At 33.7% G+C, this 5,757-nt stretch overlaps 1 long non-coding RNA gene across 1 annotated transcript; it reads right to left on the reverse strand.

Moving 5' to 3' along the window:
• Positions 1 to 252: 252 nt before the first annotated feature.
• Positions 253 to 4,369, reverse strand: LOC113070837 (uncharacterized). The gene is made up of 5 exons (XR_003279995.1): positions 4,303 to 4,369; positions 4,062 to 4,153; positions 3,057 to 3,160; positions 977 to 1,097; positions 253 to 419 (listed from the first exon to the last, which is right to left on the reverse strand). It is a non-coding gene; the product is annotated as an uncharacterized LOC113070837 (long non-coding RNA).
• Positions 4,370 to 5,757: the final 1,388 nt, after the last annotated feature.

Consider the following 5,757-nt stretch of genomic DNA (forward strand, 5'->3'; position numbering starts at 1 on the left):
GGTTCTGATGGTTCCATTGCAAGTTTGTACTGGTCTTTATTTGCATATATTTAATAGTTTTCGTTGCAGTTTTGGTTCTGATTTGAATGTTTAACTGATAGCTGGTAATTAGGCCATTAATTAATATAAGTAAATAATTTAAATTATTAATACAAACTGTACACAGGTTTTGTCAAGAATATAATTTTTTTATTTATTTAAACTTCATATCAACCTTTCAATAGCAAACAGTTCAGGTTGTTTTGCAAAGAATTAAGAATATGCACCTAAAATCTAAATTATTCACAGAATACTCAACATAGCTGGAATTAACACAAAACCTTGACATTACATTTTATTTTAATTATTGTTATTCATTAATGCATTAATAGAAATGCAGGAACTATGAACTGTTTTTGTGGCTTGTAGCTGTCTCAGACCTGCAAAAAAAAAAAAAAAAGGGACAATTCATTAGGACAATGTACCACATTACCAGTATGTGAGATTATCCATTCATATATTTATATGGCAGTCTCAAAAAAGTTATTGATTTTTCTTTCATGCCTAAAATCATTAGGATTTAAAAAAAGATAATGTTCCATGAATATATTTTGTAAATTCCCTACCATAAATGTATCAACTTAATTTTGTATTAATAAAATGCCTTGCTTTGGATTTCAAATATTTTTCACAATATTTAGATTTTTTAGCACCATCAGATTCCAGATTTTCAAATAGTTGTATCTCAGACAAATATTGTCCTCCTAACAAACCATACATCAATGGAAAACTTATTTATTATTATTATTGAAATAAAAATCTAAAAAATAAAATAAAAACAATTACCCTTGTAACTGGTTTTGTGGTCCAGTTTCACAAATAGGCTTGAATAATTACATTATCTACTTTTTATGGTACATAGTCTCTATTCACTTCGAGTCATATTAGATATGAGGTTGTAGCAATTCCATTTGGATATGGATATGTAAACACTTACCACTGACAGTTTTATCTGGTTTATGTCACTGATCTCCTCAGCCAGGTATTTCCGTACACTTAGGAGGCGTTTATTTCCTATAAGGTGTGGCCTTTTTTCTTCAGCTTCTGAGACAGACACTCTTGTTTTGAACACACACATACACACGCACGCACACACACACACACGCACACACATAAACAAAAATTGAAATTCAAGAACTGATGGACTAATCTCAGACTTTAAATCTGACCACTCTCAAGTGGAAATTAAGTAGCATATGTGACCTGTGCTGGCAAAGTTAGTCACAATGAGCAAAAATCAGTTGAGGTTTTTTTTCTCATTAAAAAGTCCTTCAAAATGATGTATAACTGTATATATATATATAAAAAAATGACTGAGCTACACCCGTTTGAAGTTGAAAGAGTTGGCAAAGTCAACTCTTTTCTATTTTCTAAAGGTTCCAAACCAAAATCACTGAGCAACATTGCATCTTTTCCTGCAGTTCTTTTCTTAATAATAATTCACTTTTTTATTTTACATCCGAACAAAAAGCATTCAAGTAAGAAAAACAAATAATCAAATGTAAAATCCCTTTATTCATTACAAATAAATTAATTATTAAAACTATAAAAGCAGTTCAATTAGTCATTCTGTGTATACAGGTGCTCGTCATATAATTAGAATATCATAATTTCAATTCAAAAAGTGAAACTTGTATATTATATTCATTCATTACACACAGACTGATATATTTATTTATATCTGACAACTAAGGAAAATCCCAAATTCATTATCTTAGAAAATTAGAGTATAACTTAAGACCAATACAAAGAAAGGATTTTTAGAAATCTTGGCCAACTGAAAAGTATGAACATGAAAAGTTTGAGCATGTACAGCACTCAATACTTAGTTGTGGCTCCTTTTGTCTGAATGACTGCAGCAGTGCGGCGTGGCATGGAGTGGATCAGTCTGTGGCACTGCTCAGGTGTTATGAGACCAGGTTGCTCTGATAGTGGCCTTCAGCTCTTCTGCATTCCTGGGTCTGATATATCACTACTCAGCAGCAGTACAGTCCTTTTTGAAGTGAGACACTTCTGGTTCTGTCTGTTGTTCAGGAGTGTCTTGACACAAGGAATGCGAAGCTGAAACCCATGTCTTGCATACGTCTGTGTGTAGTGGTTCTTGAAGCACTGGCTCCAGCTGCAGTCCACTCTTTGTGAATCTCCCCCACATTTTTGTATGGGTTTTGTTTCACAATCCTCTCCAGGGTGCAGTTATCCCTATTGCTTCTACACTTATTTTCTACTACATCTTTTCCTTCCCTTCTCCTCTCTATTAATGTGCTTGGACGCAGAGCTCTGTGAACAGCCAGCCTCTTTTGAAATGACCTTTTGTGTCTTCCCCTCCTTGTGCAAAGTGTCAATGGTCGTCTTTTGGACAATTGTAAAGTCAGCAGTGTTCCCCATGATTATGTAGCCTACAGAACGAGACTGAGAGACCATTTAAAGAATTTGCAGTTGTTTTGAGTTAATTAGCTGATTAGAGTGTGGCACCAGGTCTCTTCAATATTGAACCTTTTCACAACATTCAAATTTTCTGGGATACTGAATTTGGGATTTTCCTTAGTTGTCAGTTATAAACATCAAAATTAAAAGAAATAAAGATTTGGAATATATCAGTCTGTGTGTAATGAATGAATATAATATACAAGTTTCACTTTTTGAATGGAATTAGTGAAATCAACTTTTTGATGATATTTTAATTATATGACCAGCACCTGTATTTATCAGGATATATATATATATAACTGTAATTTGAATGTCGGATTGAAATGAACACTGTTATTGGAGTAGTTAATTGTTAGCATAAGTGCGGCTAATAATAATAATTAAAAAAATAATAATTAGCATGTTTTTGTGTTTTGCTTTGGTACTGAAATTGGTACTGTGACAACACTAAAAGTTAGACCTCGATTAATGTGTTCAGGTGCACTGCAGGTTGGAGCAAAACTCTGCATGTAAGTGGACCTTGAGAGACAATGTTGAGATCTCCTGCAATATGTTCTGAGCATGCACAATAAAGAGACAGAATGACTTACAACACTGGTGTCCAGTCCTGGGCTGAAGGACCAATGTTCTGCAGAGTTTCTGCTGATCCTTGATCAGCTGCTCAGGTCTGCTTAACTGGGGTTGGAGCTAAACTCTGAAACAAGAGAAGACAACCAATATTATGAAGTTAAAAAAAAAAAAATGATTCAGAAATATGCACAACGTTTGAAAATGCACAAAGATGAAAAGAAAGCTATGTGTTTAATGAGAACTTTCCACTGAAAAATAAGAACCAATATTAAGTCACAGATGCATTTTTATTAATTCTTATTAATATTGTTTAAATATGTTACAGTAACCTTGTGCTTTATCAATGATTTTCAGTCTCTGAAATAGAAAAGATCTATCAGTGCTGAATGGCATCATACATACATCATATGTAATGATATTTAACAAGAGTTCTAACACTGTGTCGTCACTGGACAGCACAACAAAATACAACAGAGCCTTTTATAATCAGTGATGCTCTCTACACTGGATGCGGCACGAAACAACAAATCACAGACGGTGATCTGATGCCTTTTCCTATTTATGATGTACTGACACAAAGTTTAAATGATTTTTAACAGTCACTTTGGTGTGAGAGTGTGTAGCTTGGAGATAGAGATTTTTTTATGTTTCTGAAATAAGTCTCATGTACACCAAGAACTGCATTTATTTGATCATAAATAAAAATGGTAATGTTGTGAAATATTAGTACAATTTCAAATAACTGCTTTATATGTGAATATTTTGTACAATTTTATTCTTGTTTTCACAAAGCATGATTTCTGAAGGATTGTGTGACACTGGAGATTGATGCTGAAAATTCAGCTTTGATCACTTATTAAAACAAACGTAAATAGAAAATAGTTATTAAAAAATGGTAATTTCACAATTTAACTGTATTTTAATCAAATAAATGCAGCAGTGGTGAGCATAAAAGATGTCTTTGAAATACATGACAAATCTGACCCTTACATTTTTGAATGGTGTATGTTTGACGAATTGCTTACTATTCATGGTTCATAATGTCTAAAAATGTTCTTCGACAGGAGATATGACTAGAGCGCAGCCATCAGCATGGAAGAACCTAGGAACATAAGCACTGTCACAGAGACAACAATATTTATTATACAATGCCAGGTATAAGGCATATACTATAGCAGAGGTGAAATGCAGAAAAGACAAATAATAATTCACAGAATATATAATTTATATAATCATTTACAATAAATATATATATTTTAGTTTTACTTATTTAGTAATGCTCCTACAGCGTGGACATCAAAATGTGTGTGTTTTCATCCTCTCTGTCAGCAGCTCTTCAGAAATGTTAAAATCAGGAACTTCTCCTGTGTCATAGATGTTTTTTTCTGCCACTTCTGAAATCACAGAACAAGTTTGTATTTATGTGTTTACCATGAAAGATCAAAACCTGAAGGTTTCAGTCCATTTTCACGCTCTATGTAAGTGATGTAACGTTATCCGGTTACGTTAGTTCACATTTTAGGATTAAACAGTGCATACTTTTAGGGTTAAATTAATTCGGTTAAGTTACTTCCATTCATCCATTGATATATATGGAGAGAGAGAGAGAGACAGAGAGAGAGAGAGAGAGAGAGAGAGAGAGAGAGAGAGAGAGAGAGAGAGAGAGCTCATCTACACACAAGATGACATTAAAAGCCCAAACTTAATAATAAGAGCTCATGTCTATCGTTACCTCTTGTAGTTAGCCTTACCTTTGAGATGCTAACGGACTTTTTCTGATGACGCTAAACCATTTCTATAAAGTAAATATTAAACGAAAGCGTATAATTTACATGAAATAAAGTGTCAGGAACACTTTAATGTACTATTTGTGTAATTTAATAGACTAAACTTACCTAAAAAAAAAGTGAAACCACATTGAGTGTCAGCGATCAGCTGCTTGACGGTTGGGCTGCCGCCTCGTTTCCATGGTGACGTCCTCCGCTCCAGTTCTGCGCGCGCGCACATTACAGCACTTGGAAGTCACGCAGAATTTCACTGTTATTTCACATCTATTTTTGGGCTAAATTTGGACCAAATCCAACAGACAAAACAAAGACCAACTTTCAAGTCAATTTTGAAGGCCATGACGAGTCGAGTTGATTTAAAAAAATAAATAAATAAATAAATAAATTAAATGAATTAAAAATAACCTTTCCAAATGACGTATGGTGGCAATCCAATACAATACATGCCACCAATAGAAGAAAGCAATTTACCAATAGAGACCCACAGGGACCATTACTGTGACCATTACAACCAACATAATTCCCATTATAACCATTAAAACCATTACAAATTTTGTAATGGTTTCTATTGTTTGTGTGTTCATTTTTTTTCAGCAGTAGCCTACCCACTAAGACCATTACAGTTTTCCAAAGAAACCACTTAATTTATTGGAGTCATAATGGTTTCTACTGGTGTCCAGTAGATACCACTAGAAGTTTCTAAAGGTGTTCTATTGGTCCTTAATGGTATCCAATAGACAATACACACCACCAATAGAAGAAAGCAAATTACCAATAGAGACCCACAGAGACCATTACAGTGTCCATTAAAACCATTAGAATTCCAATGAGAACCATTAAAACCATTACAAATTCTGTAATGGTTTCTATTGTTTTTTTCAGCAGGGGTAGAAAGGCGCGAACCGATTCATTGTCCAGTTTCCTGAATGACAGC

This window comes from Carassius auratus, unplaced genomic scaffold (assembly GCF_003368295.1).
Source record: "Carassius auratus strain Wakin unplaced genomic scaffold, ASM336829v1 scaf_tig00005328, whole genome shotgun sequence".
NCBI lineage: Eukaryota > Metazoa > Chordata > Actinopteri > Cypriniformes > Cyprinidae > Carassius > Carassius auratus.